This window comes from Sciurus carolinensis, chromosome 8 (assembly GCF_902686445.1).
Source record: "Sciurus carolinensis chromosome 8, mSciCar1.2, whole genome shotgun sequence".
Lineage (NCBI taxonomy): Eukaryota > Metazoa > Chordata > Mammalia > Rodentia > Sciuridae > Sciurus > Sciurus carolinensis.
In genome coordinates this window covers 85,584,291-85,598,883 of record NC_062220.1, presented here as the reverse complement: position 1 = coordinate 85,598,883, position 14,593 = coordinate 85,584,291, and the positions used below count along the sequence as shown (strand labels likewise).

General features: G+C 40.1%; 3 pseudogenes; 1 reads left to right on the top strand and 2 right to left on the bottom strand.

Moving 5' to 3' along the window:
• The first annotated feature begins 354 nt into the window (after nucleotides 1-354).
• LOC124991344 (transport and Golgi organization protein 1 homolog) lies at nucleotides 355-3,459 on the top strand (annotated as a pseudogene).
• A 7,826-nt stretch (nucleotides 3,460-11,285) lies between these two features.
• LOC124990147 (60S acidic ribosomal protein P1-like) lies at nucleotides 11,286-11,623 on the bottom strand (annotated as a pseudogene).
• Nucleotides 11,624-13,691: 2,068 nt separating this feature from the next.
• On the bottom strand, nucleotides 13,692-14,257 carry LOC124991616 (60S ribosomal protein L9-like; annotated as a pseudogene).
• Between the last annotated feature and the right edge of the window lie 336 nt (nucleotides 14,258-14,593).

The following is a 14,593-nucleotide window of genomic DNA, read 5'->3' as shown; positions in this document are numbered from 1 at the left end:
ATATACGCAGGTGGTACTTGTTCTGCATCATTGGGTGCATTACAGTAAATGACCATTTGGAGGCAGTAGAGTGCAGTGGTGAAGGTTCAGACGCCAGCACCAAAAAACTTCTATAATCCCAAAGCTTCTAAAGTCCTCCTTCCACATCTAGGGGATTGATTCCAGAACCCTTGTGGCTACCACAATCCGAGGATGCTCAAGTCCCTTATACAAAATGGTGTAGTATTTGCATATAATCTATACACATCACCCACTCCCCGTGCTGGGTCCTTCGGAAGTAGGAAACGGTGGAAGAGGTCTGAGTCCCGTGCGGTTCAGCAGGGAGCATCGTCTCCACTCAGCCGTCCCTACACAATGGACTCAGTACCTGCCACTGTTCCTTCTGTCGCCACGTCCCCGAGGGACCCGGAGCTTCTGGTGCTCTACGCAGCCCTCATAGGGAGGGCCCCCCGCTGTGGCAGGCGGGTGGCTGAGTTCTGAGCGGAGTGGGGACACTGACTGACGCGGGGACGGAGAAATGGAGTGTGTCAGGCCCCGGGCAGGCAGGACCAAACTGTATTGTTAAGCGAGGCCGGTGAGTGTCCTTGAAGCTTTCCTCGTTGCACTTTTTAACGGAATACTTAGCGGTGACAAGCCCCTTGCCACGTTTCTAAATGCAGCTAACGTCACAAAAGGTCTTGTCCGTATGGACACTGTTGGGAGCTGGGGCCAGAACAAGAGTTCTCGGATACTCGTAGAGGGCAGTGTAGAGGAGCGTAGGCTGGTGTTTAATACACTCCCTTTGAGGAAGTTCAATTCAGAGTAGTTTATCTAAGCCAGTTTTCTAGAGTTGTTTGGAATTATTTATCATTTGTCTTTGTTTATACAAGAGTAGAATGGAAATATGATTTAAAACCTTAGAGAAATAGTTCATTATTTGTATTATTCATTATCCTCATGGTTTTATTTGTAGTCATAAAATTAATTAGTTTTATCATATATTTAAGTTTTTGTCTTACACATTTTTTTTAATCATAAAAACTAGGTTATCTAAGGCAGAAATATTATACAGAGGGATTCTAGCCAGGTGTTAGACAATATGATGTCAGAGGGCCTAGTCCAAATGGAAATATATGCTCAATTTAAAGTATTTAGACTCATTATACTTGAAAACACTGCAAGTAAACAAGAAATATGACACTGCAAGGATCCTCTCTCGAAGAAGAAGCTATTGGAGAATTTTGAGGAACTAGTTGCCACATGGCCCAATAATGCTCAGCCTGGGCCTGATTTTTATGGACTACCATGGAAGCTTGTACTCACTGTCTTCTTGGGAACTGTTTCATTTGCCATTTTCTTCTGGAGAACTATCCTTGTTGTAAAAGATAGAGTATATCAAGTTACCGAACAGCAAATTTCTGAAAAGTTAAAGAATATCACAAAAGAAAAATGAAGAACTGGTGCAAAACTTGTCAAATTATGAATAGAAGATCAAGGAATCAAAGAAACATGTCCAAGAAACCAAGAAACAAAATGATTCTCTCTGATGAAGCAATTAAACATAAGGATAAAATCAAGCTACTTGAAGAAACTAATGAGATTCTTGATGACAGAGCTAAAAGTCTTCATGTTATGTTAGAATCTGAGAGAGAACAGAATGTCAAGAATCAGGACTTGATATTAGAAAATAAGAAATCTATAGAGAAGTTAAAGAATGTTATTTCAATGAATGCTTCAGAATTTTCAGAGGTTCAAATTGCTCTTAATGAAGCTAAGCTTAGTGAAGAGAAGGTGAAGTCTGAATACCATTGGGTTCAGGAAGAAAATGCTAGGCTTAAGAAGAAAGAGCAGTTGCAGCAGGGAATCGAAGACGGGAGTAAATCACATGCTGAGCTCAGTGAGCAAATAAAATCATATGAGAAGTCCCAGAAAGATTTAGAAGTAGCTCTTACTCACAAAGATGATAATATTAATGCTTTGACTAATTGTATTACACTGTTGAATCGGATAGAGCGTGAATAGGAATCTGAGGGTCAAAATAAAAGAGGAGATGAGTCAGATGCATTAGCCAATGGAGAAGTAGGAGGTGACCAGAGTGAGAAGATGAAAAATCAAGCAGCTGATGGATGTCTCTCAGACACAAACTGCAATATCAGTAGTTGAAGAGGATCTAAAACTTTTACAACTTAAGCTAAGAGCCTTGATGTCCATAAAATGTAACCTAGAAGACCAAATAAAGAAATTAGAAGATGACCACAATTCACTACAGTCTGCTAAAGCTGGGCTGGAAGATGAGTGCACAACTCTGAGGCAGAAAGTGGAGATTTTAAATGAACTGTACCAGCAGAAGGAGATGGCTCTGCAAAAGAAACTGAATCAAGAAGAGTATGAGAGACAAGAAAGAGAACGGCGGTTGTCAGCTGCAGATGAAAAGGCGGTTTTGGCTGCAAAGGAAGTTAAAACTTACAAGCGGAGAATTGAAGAAATGGAGGAAGAATTACAGAAAGCAGAGAGCTCATTTTAAAACCAGATTGCTACTCATGAGAACAAAGCTCATGATAACTGGCTCAAAGCTCGTGCTGCAGAAAGAGCTTTAGCTGAAGAGAAAAAGGGAGCTGCTAATTTGAGACACAAATTATTGGAAATGACTCAAAAGATGGCAATGTGGCAAGATGAACCTGTGATTGTAAAACCAATGCCTGGAAGACCAAATACACAAAACCCTCCCAGAGAGGTCCACTGAGCCAGAATGGCTCTTTTGGCCCATCCCCTGTGAGTGGTGGAGAATGTTCCCCTCCACTGACAGCAGAGTGAGCTGGGAGACCTTTCTCTGCTACTCTTAATCAAAGAGATATGCCCAGAAGTGAATATGGGTCAATGGATGGACCTTTACCTTGTCCTTGATGGTCTTCTGAGGCATCTGGGAAACTCTTTGCCTCTGCCCCTGGATGTGGTCCAGCTCCCGTGAACAGCATCTCCAGAAGCTCTTCTCTGGCCAAGGTGATGGATGAGGGCAAGGTTAATATGGCTACAAAAGGCCCCCTCCTTTCCGAGGGGTATCTCTCATGCGCTTCCCTGTGGGAGGGCCTCTACCACCACCTGTTGGATATGGACCGCCACTTCAGGTTGGTGGGCCTTTTGGGCCTCCGTCACTTCCTCCACCATTTGGTCCTGGTGTGCGTCCACCCACTAGGCTTAAGAGAATATGCACCAGGTGTTTCACTTGGAAAATGGGATCTGCCTCTTGACTCTCGGGAATTTTTACCAGGACCCACACCATTTAGACGTTTAGGTTCATTTGGTCCAAGAGAGTACTTCATTCCTCGTACCTGATTACCACCCCTAACCCAAGGTCCCCAAGACTACTCACCATCGCCTGCTGCAAGAGACTTAAAACCTTCAGGCTCTAGAGATGAACCTCCATCTGCCTCTCAGAGCAGTAGCCAGGACTGTTCGCAGGTTTTAAAACAGAGCCTGTAACCATGACCTCTGACACTTATTTGGAATGTGGACTGTGCTCTATTCATTGTGTTAAGGGACTATTGGCTTCAAAATCCAAAAGTTTTAAGGGTTTGTTTTTAGAACTAAGCTGCCTTGGCAATATGCATTTTTGAGCCAAAAAAATTCAAGACCATCATTTCCCCCCTCTAAATAATGATCTCGTCTTAAGCTAAAGTATCCTTCCAACTTTGAAATGTGCAATAAGGAATACCTGTGTTTTAGTTAATGTAGCATATATAATTGCTAAATGATTTAGAATGTCATAAAGTATGAACATTTCCTGTGGAAATGCTTTAAGAACATGTATTTCCATTATCCTATTTTTAGTGTATTCCAGTTGATACAGAGCAATGTATCAACTGATACATTTATAAGTTATAAATGTATCAACTTATACATTTATAAGTTTGATTTTTCTCTCTTTCTCAATATCTGGTCACAGACAGTTATGCTAAAAATGTTTACTCAAAGATCATAAACTTATTTCCCTTCTTGCTGAAGTTCTTTGTAGTAATAGTTCATAAAAATGGTTTATTAATTTAAAAGAATCTATACACATCCTCCCATAACTTTCAATAATGTCTAGATTGCCTACAATACCTAATAAACTATAAATACCGTGTAAATAGTTGTTTCACTACATTGTTTGGGGAATAATAACTTTTAAAAAGTATGCACATGTTCAGTAAAATGCATTTTTTTCAAATAGTTCCAATCCTTGATTAAATCTGAGGATGCTAAATGTGGATACAGAGGGCCAATTGCACTTAATAGCCAGATAACCTTGGGCAAGTCACTTCACCTCTCCAGCCTAAGTTCTCTTAGCTGTGAAATAGTACCTACCCAATTGATTACTATTCGTGGATATGTGTACAGGTATTTAACCCAGTACAGATGCAGAGTAAGAAAGAGCTTAATAAATATTACCTAAAAATATTGCTTGTAATGCACATCTTTCCTGGATAAATGGTTCCATAATGGGGCTGGGGAGATAGCTCAGTTGGTAGAGTGCTTACCTTGCAAGCACAAAGCCCTGGGTTCAATCCCCAGCACCGCAAAAAAAAAAAAAAAAAAAAAAAAAAAATGGTTGCATAATATCCAAAGTTCATGACACCTCGTGCAGAAGAGGATATGCTTATGTGCCTTTGAACGATTTTCTCTTAACACACACAGGCCTCGCTTAAAAAATAACTCACCCCTGTTTATGTATGAAATGTCTCTGAAGAATAAACTGATGAGAAGCAAGCAGGTGGAGGCAAGGGTGGGAGGAAGATTACTTTTATGTCCTTTTGAACTATTCAAATGTCATAAAGTGCATTTGAAAATAAACAGGGAGATAAGCACCAAATATACTGTAAGGGTGGCAAAACTCTACCTCCATCTTCTTAGGGTCCTAGCTAGGTTGGATAGTTAAATTGACATTGAACTTATTACAGGAAAAAGGCATACAGATTATTTATTTTTGACAGTCTACATACAAATTTATTTAATACAGGTTTCACATGACACAGGAGTCCTCATAAGAAAAAAAAGACCCAAAGCAATTATGGTCAATCACTTATGTACTGAATTAGACAAAGTATAGTAAGTTGAGGGGAGTCATAAAAAAAAAGGGCTATTTTAACAAGATCCATATAGAATTTTCTTGGTCTTGACTTCTCATCTTTGATGAAAAAAATGCTGCATCTTTCATGTGGGATTTTCATCTTCTACTTTTTTGGGGGGAGGTACCACAGATTGAACTCAGGGGCACTCGACCACTGAACCACATCCCAGACCTATTTTGTATTTTATTTAGAGACAGGATCTCGCTGAGTTGCTTAGCACCTCGCTTTTGCTGAGGCTGGCTTTGAACTCTCAATCCTCCTGCCTCAGCCTCCTGAGCCCCTGGAATTTCAGTTGTATGCCACCACACCCGGCTTCATCATCTACTTTTAAGAAACAGAATGAAAGTCAGAGTGATCTTGTACTTGCTGTTTTTTTGTTTTTTGTTTTTTTTTTTCCCTAAAGTACTTTTCATTCAAAATTGTCAATATGCCAGAGCAACCTATCTTGGGTGGCATATATCTTAATCCCCTCAATATGAACAGACAACTTACACAAGAAGTACCAGTAGTTAATCAGTATAAAAGAAAAGTTCATGTTTTGACAGTCTCCTTAGTCAAAAAAACTCAAACAGTGTATTGTGTGTGTACATGCTCATAAGAATGTAAATTGAAGAAATAATTTTGGAGAGCAACTTGGCAGTGTCCTATCAAAATTAAAATCATGCATAGCCTGTGGCCCAACAATACCACTTCTCAGTATCCCACCTACAGAAACCCTCACACATGTGCCTAAAGAGGTATACACAAGGATGGAAAATAACTGGAAGTAAGTTCAATGTCCACCAATAGAGAAATGTTTAATCTGTAGTATATCCGTAGTGTAGAATAACATGCATCACACACACACACATGAGGTTAGTCTCTCTGCATCTGACATTGAAAATCTTCAGACATATTGAAAAGAGCAAGATAGAAAATAATATAGTGTGCTACTGTTCATATAAAAGAAGTTTTAAAATTGTAAAACTTGTTCTTTTAATATACATATATATATATATACACACACACATATATACACATATATATAGTCAAGCATGTGAATATATGTGGTCTAGAAGGATAACTTCAAACTTACCAGAGGTTATCTCTGGGGAGAATGACCCAACAGTGCTGCTAGTCCAAGTAACATCTTTGTGATAAGTTTTTAAAATCTCCTTTTCTTCCAGACAATTTACAGCCATCTGCAGAAACACTGTCATTTAAAAATGTAACAATTTACTACCCTGTGGCTAGTGACCCCTAGGATTGTTCATGGCACCACCTGCACAGTCATTCTTTCGTGACCCTCAAAGACATGTCCTCAAATGATTGGATTTTTTTATAATGAGACAAATCTGGTTTTATTCTGAGTCTATACAAAATAAGTTAACTTGGCCACGTGGATTAACACCAGGAAGTTTTCAATGTGTTACAAATTAGTATTTAACACATTTCAGTGTACAAAGATGGCTAAGTTCCAATATATTGGGTTTTGTGGGTTATGTTGTGGTTATGTCATTGTCAACATCAGAGACACTGCTTCCAAGTTCAGGGAGGATTTTAGCAGTAGTGACACTTGGGTCCTAGACAAATTGGTTACCTTTCACATCCTCCATTTCAGGTAGCAGGATTGCAGTCAATTCTTGCATAACAAACTATCACCTGTCAGTATAGGTAGTACCAGGGAGGGATTCATTTTCTTGCTCTTTTTTATGTTTCAGATCCTGCTTGGGGGCTGGGGATATAGGTCAGTTGGTAGTTTTCTGTGCCTTTCAAGCACAGAAAAAAAAAAAAAAAAAAAAAAAAAAAGAATACACAGATCCTGTTTTGGAAGCAGGAAAAATTGACAAGGTATTTGCAATATCAATTGCTCATGGCAACTTATGAAATCTTTGCAATATTAAATGATTCAAATTACAGTTAGGTTTCTATATATGTGGATTTGGACATAACATGAGTAAAATGTGATATTGATTTTTTTCTTTGGTACTCAATCACTGATCCACATCCCCAGCCCCATTTTGTATTTTATTTGGAGAGAGGGTCTCATTGAGTTGCTTAGTCTCTCGCTTTTGCTGAAGCTGGCTTTGAACTCAAGATCTTTCTGCCTCAGCCTTCTGAGCCGCTGGATTACAGACATGCACCACCGAACCCAGCTGATACTGATTTTTTTTTAGTGGTTTATGAACCTTTATTTTATTCATTTATTTATATGCGGTGCTGAGAATGAACCCAGTGCCTCACACATGCTAGGCAAGGGCTCTACCACAGAGCCACAACCCCAGCCCCGGATACTGATTTTGTATATATTAAAATTGTGCAGAATTTTATTGTTTGAAATATTAATTATTCTTAAAAATCACATCAAAATGGCCAGGATATGCAAATAATTTTTAAAATTCTTTTTATTTTTTTAATTGTTGATGAACCTTTATTTTATTTATATGTGGTGCTAAGGATGGAACCCAGTGCCTCACACATGCTAGGCAAGCACTCTGCCACCGAGCTATAACCCCAGCCCCTAATTTTTAAGATTCTATATTTATTAAATATAATTAAGTTTGACCCAGCCAGCCCTTAGTCCCAGCTACTAAGGAGGCTGAGGCAGGAGGATCAGAAGTTCAAGGCCAAACTTGGGTAACTTAGTGAGAACCTGACTCAAAACAAAAGAAAAATTAAAAAGAACTGGAAGTGTGGTTCAGTGGTAGAGTGCTTGCCTAGCATGCATGAGGTGCTGGGTTCAATCCCCAGTACCAAAAAAAAGTATATATATTGTATATACATATGTATAATTTTTACTTTTAAACTCTAGCAGTTGATATACATATATACAATTTTTGTTCTTCAATTCTAATAATTGATATTGGATGTGTTAGAAGAATAACTTGGGAAACATTGAATTTTGATTAAAAATATTTAAATTTTGTTCATTTTGACTTATAACTACATTTTATTTTTAGACCATTACTACCGATAGAAGAAAAATTACATGACAATCTTAATTATAACAATAAAATTAATAATGTGGCTAAAATAAAGAAAAATCCCATGGAATAAACATGTAATAATTTATGAATTATGAATGCATGTATTATCATTCATATAAACATCACCAGTCCATCAGCAGAAACACCCAGACATGCCCAATAATATTAAATTGAGTCATCTTCGATGTTTTACCAAATGTCAATCACTTAAAAAACATGAGTATGAACATATTTTTCAATTTTGACATTATGAAGGTGGATCTGTCAAGGTGGTAGAATAGATTATACTTCATTTAACAGTTTGTCAGCTTGATTTATAACTTATAAACATTTAGACATTTGATATGAGTGTCTCCATTTTGCACTTGGTCCAGGACCTGTAGATGTTAGGGGACACAGTTGTGGATGTGTGTGTGTGTGTGTTTGTGTGTGTGTGTACAGAATACCACACAATACGGCAATATTTCAAGATATACCATAGATCTAAATGGCACAGGTAAAACTAGTAAGCTTCTGGATGAAAACTTAACATGTGGTTTGCAGGACTTTGAGATGCACAAGGAGTTTTTTTGTTTTTGTTTTCAGTATAAAGAGCATTAATCGACAAGAAAAATGTGAGGAATTGCAGGCATTAAAATTAAGAACTTCTGTTCATCAGAACACCATGACGAGGCGTCGGTACGGCGACTGACTGAATGGCTGCCGCGGCGGGGAGCGCACAGCCGCTGGTTCCAGGCTGCCTCTGGGTTAGTGGTCAGGGGCGAGGAGCGAAGCCCAGGGGCGGAAGGCGATGCAGACGACGTGGAGGCCTCCAGTCTCCTCCGCGATCGCCACCTCCAGGCAGTCCGGCTTCGCAGCCCTGGGTCCTTCCCAGTCACCCTAGCATTCTGCCTGCGCTGCCGCTGCTGGCCGGGATCCTGCACCTTCTCCCACCCACGACCCGACCTAGCGCTTATCCTCATCGCCTTATCACCGTCTTGCATAAATGCCGCCTCCCTAGGGACCCTTTTAACCCAGCTGGAACTCTGATCTGGGCCACATTCCTTATCTCATCTGCACCCCTCTGGCAATCGTGGCACCTACATTCAGGTTTATCCCTTTCTGGCCAGTCTTTCTCATCCCGACTTCTCAAACCCCTGCTCAGTTCCCCAAGGTCTGCCCATCGCAAGCATCCTCCCTCTGACCTCCTCTCATGGAGGACCTACACCAAAGTGGGGGCCCCTTTGAGCTGATCCTTTCCACGTGTCGACCGTGATTACATCAGCCTTATTCAAAGTCCGAGGTGTGTCTTGTCCTCAAAGACTCAGCCCCTAACTTGCTAGCTCACTATATACTTCTTTCCCCTCTCCTAACATCCTGAGGACACTCTATTCTTAAGTCTTTGCTAAATTATCCCCAACCCTTGCTGCCTCCACCACCCCAACCCTCAAAAAAAGAAAGAAGAACCATTGAAAGTGAAAAAAAAAAAAAAAAAAAATTTAACCAAAGTGGGAGAAGATGTTTGTAATCTATAAATCTAACAAAAGATTTAGGATAAACTATACAAAAAACTCCTTAATATCATTTTTTTTAAAGCCAGACAACCCAATAGCAAAATAAGCCATCTCTCAAGTTTCCCAGATGATATTCAAATGAACAATAAATATACAAACATATAAAAAGGGGTTCAACCTTATTAGTTATCAATGAAATAGACATTTAAACTGCTAACTAGAATAGACTAACAGTGCTAAATCTTGCTGAGGATGTGGAGCAACTGGAACTCTCATAATGCAACTTTGAAAAGTCATTTAGTATCATCTGTTAAAAGTCCAACATATGGACTGGGGTTATGGTTCAGTGGTAGAGCACTTGCCTAGCCTGTGTGAGGCACTGGGTTCAATCCCCAGCACCACATATAAATAAGTGAATAAAATAAAGGTCTATCGACATCTAAAAAAATATTTAAAAAAAAAGTCCAACATACATATACCCTATGGCCTATTAAATGCACTACTGGATATATGCCCAATACGCATAAAGGCATTCTTTTGCATAAATAACATGCATAAGAATGTCCAAAACAACACCATTCAAAATATTCCCAAACTATCAACAACTCAAATGATCATCAACATCAAGAGAGAAAAATCAATTGTGATATATTCATTCAACACTAAGAGTGAACTTACACCTTTTGCTATGCACAGTAATATTGGATGGGGCTGCAGTTGTGACTCAGTGTAGAGCGTTTACCTAGCATGTGTGAGGCACTGGATTCCATCCTCAGCACCACATAAAAATAAATAAATAAATAAGAGGTATAAAAATACAATAACATTTTTATTTTCCCTCTGAGGGGCCGGGGATTAGAACCGCAGCCCTTGCGTATGCTAGGCGAGCGCTCTCCAAAACAAGCTATTTCTTCAGCTCCAGACAGTAACATTTAAAAAATAATGTGGATGACTCTCATTCTCATAAGCATGACTATATTGAAGGAAAGCTAACACAAAAGCATATACGAAATACAAAACAGGCAAAATCCCCTACAATGAACTACTGAGGTCAAATCTGTGATTCTGCTGGAGTCCAAAGTGATCCTGGTCTCCTCTTCATAAGATTATACTTTCATCACTCCAGAGTTTTGCAGACTTCTTTCACTGCCTCTCAAGTTTCCTGTTAGGCATCCATGGAAAATGTATGTGGAGTTTCAAGATTTCCTTTGGTCAACAGTTACAGAAGTATGAATTGCTAGAACTTGACCAATGTGACTTCCATGGGTGTCTTCAATCACCACAGACAGACTTTTCCCCAGACCAATATATCCTGACTTCATATCCCTCTAAAGCATTATTGAGCCAACAACAGATTTTATTTGGTCGAATTCAACAACGAAAACTGAGTGGCCTTTGTGAACAGATTTTCTGCACTCCAAACCAGATGTATCTATTGCACTAATTCCTACACAGCAGTGCCTTCTTCTCATTGAGCATACCTTGTACGCAGTTTCCTGAACTGCTACCAAGTCACCTGGCCAGAGATGTAATTAAGAACCTAGTTGCAGGTCATGAAGCATCATTATTATTATTATTATGGGGAGCAGTGGCATGAGCATTTTTTTTTTCTTTTGGAGCTAATCAAAAGGAAAAACACATTGGGTGGAGCAAGACTTGGGAATGAGGTGGATAGAGGGAGAATATCTTTTTTTTTTTTTTTCAAAGTTCAGTTTTTTTATTCAACATGTTACAAGAATTTAGTCAAAAAGACCAAAGCCGTGTCATCATCAGACTCCTCGGATTCTTCATTCTTTGCTTCCACTTTCTTCTCAGCTGGGGTAGCCGCTCCAGAGGGAGCAGGTCTTGCTGGTGCTACACCAGCTGCTGGAGCAGGCCCACCAGTCCCTAGGTTGCAAACGAGGCTCCCAATGTCAACACTGGCCAGGGTCTTTGCAAACAAACCAGGCCAAGAAGGTTCAACATTTACACCAGGTGCTTTAATGAGGGCACTGATTTTATCCTTTGTGACGGTCACCTCGTCATTGTGCAGGATGAGGGCAGAGTAGATGCAGGCCAACTCAGAAACAGAGGCCATGGTGCTGACTGCCAAGCGCAGTGCTAGTTGCCAATTGAAGTGAGGGCCTCACCCAAACACGGCCTTAGCTTCCCGGAAGGACTGAGCACCTTGGCAGCAGCGGAGGAAAGAAGCAATACCTTTATTATATATGACTCAGACCTTTAAAAAAAAAAAAAAGAATATTCAAGTTTAATGGCATGCTATTTTGTCTGTACAAAAACGTGTCATGTCAAAACAGCATCAGTTGTGACTAGCTGGCATCAAAATAATTATGTTAATAGGGTTGCAAACTGTAATAACAGGTCACATACAGTCTGACTGCTTTTGCTTTATTTATGCTTTTAAGTCTCATACTTCCCTTTTCCCCTTCAGTGTCAAATCTGGGGAAGTTGATAAAAAAATTGGGGAAGGGGGTTTCTCAACCTCTTTGGCACTGATAGGCAGTTCCAACATACATGGAACCTGACCTGACCCTCCCTCCAAATACATAATACACCCTGGCAGCCTTTTTTCCTATTCTTTCAAGCTGTTTTCAGACTGGCTATTTTCTCCAGAATGTCTTATTATGTATAATAAAATCTTTTATGTCCTTTTGAGGGAGCAAGTGGGATATAGCATCATCAGTCTCAATATTCCAACCAAATTTTGGGATTGTGTCCATTCTCTTTATTCCCAGTGGCCATAACATGTACCCTTAGAAAATGTCACTTGTTTCAAATTTTTAGGTAATTGATTTGTATAGATGTGCTACAGATGTGCACTAGGGTTTAAAATAACCCTAGATGAGGGCCCCAATGAGCTTGATCAGTAAGTATATGTATATTTTTAAAAGGTACATGAACACAATGCTTCAGTCATGATGCTTGGAGTTGTCCCCTTCTTGAGAAAGGAACCTCAGCTTCCCTTTCTCCAGGCCTCTCCCCAGGTATCTCTGGAAGCCTGAAGGGGTCCTCATGAGTATCTATAAACATGACTCCCTTCAGTCATCACCTGGAATCTCCATATTCTTTATCCTCCCAGAGTCACCTGACTATGCCTGCTTGTCCATGAATTTCATTCAAGGAAATCCATGTTCATTGATCTGACAGAGCCAACTCTCTTATGTGAGCTTCAGCCCTGACCGTACCCACAGGTTCTCCCACATTACTCTGCAGTATATGACACAGATGGCCTAATCAGGTCCAGCCACTGCCCTATCACTGCACAGGAAAGAACTGGCAGAGCCTTGCCTCCAATCAGAGTGGCTCTGAGGAACATTTCAGGAACTCAGCTTGACAGCTTCAGGGTGTTTCTGCTCTGCTTACACCCCAGGAGCCACGGTTCCTCCTCTGTTCCCTGCCTGGCACTAGCACTACTCCATAAACGTTCTCCCAGCAGCAGCCCCATCTCCATGGCAACAGGCAGGCCTGAAGGAGCACTCTCTTAGCTCCCTCCGCAGGACAAATTTCGGATGCTCACAGGTGAGCTCATTACGGAAACACAGGAAATATGGATAAAGGGAAACAGGGAATGCAAAAGAGCATTGTCTAATCCAAACAATAAACAAAGTAAAAGAACACAAAGTTGACAAAAAAAAAAGAGAGAGAGAAAGAGAAAATGTGAGGATGGAAGTTCATGATAGAACATCTAGGAAAAAAAGTCAGTTTACACAGGTATGTAAAATATGTTTTCATTTTTGTTTTCTCAAAGGAGACACCTACAGTACATATACATTTGTAACCACAATCTTATTTTTTGGGGGAAAAAAAGATCTTTTTTTTGTGGGGGGGGGCACTGGGCATGAAACCCAGGGCTTCAAGTGAGCTGGGCAAGCACACTACCATTGAGGTACACTCTCAGCCCCTCTTCATTTTCTTTGTGAAAATAAACCAGACTCTAAACCCTACTGTACTGCATTGGTGGGAAAGTCAAGCCTCAGGTTTTTTTTTTTTTTTTTTTTTTTTTGTTCCTTGGAAAGGACACTGAAGTTTATTCAACCTGTTGGAAAGGATTAAGTCCAAAGTCAATAGAGATCTTTTATTATATCACCATAATATCAAATTGACTCTCCAGGACTGTGTTTCTGTGGCTGAATAACTCTTAGATCTTATTCATCAGCATGCTGAACTGTTCCTTTTTCTGAAACATAAATACCAACCAAAAATTTTCTGAAATCCTTGTTTTTCACTGTTGTGGCTTGCTGAATTTGAAATAAGTTCAATATCATTTCCTTCAAGAACTAACTCATCTTTCTGAGCTTGAGATATTGAGCAAGCAACACACCTGTCCTCATCTGAACCCTGCGGCTATATTTTCCACCCAAGAAATTTCAGATTCAACAAGAGACCCATTCTCCTGAATAACAACGTTGATGGGGAAGTGAGTGTACACAGACCTCATCTTGTAACGAAAGCCCAGGGTAACACCCTTGATCATGGTCTGTACATGACTACAGATCGTGTGAACAGTGGCCAATTCCTTCCTATTTCCCCAACATCTGTCAAACCATAGCCTCTTCTTTTCCTTTCCAAGGAGGCTGAGTTCTACATCGATATGATTGAAATCCCTCCGGAGGGTTCCTCTTGGGCCCTTCACAATAACTGTGCGTCCCTTCAGAGCAATGTGGACGTTTTCTGGTATGTTGACAGTCTGATCTCTGAGAATGGTCTTCATTGTCGCAGTAGATGTGGCAGGCATGTTGTTGTTTGTTAACTTACCTTGGCAATAACCCATTTGCTTGGCATCTTTGGAAAATAAAATGTTACACATTTTCTAGATGAGATGAAATAACACCCTTGCTCACCTAGAGGATTCTGGCCACACGTTGTGTGCAGCAAAGCTCTTAGCCATGATTATTCAAAGAGGTTACAAGTCCCACTACTAAAGCCCAACACTTCACAGGTAGGGAGACCCATCCAATTTACAGACCACTTTTCCTTTCATTTACTGCAATTCTCAACTATCTTGCAGCCCAGAAAGCAGAAAGGGACAGGGAATATTAGAAGTTGG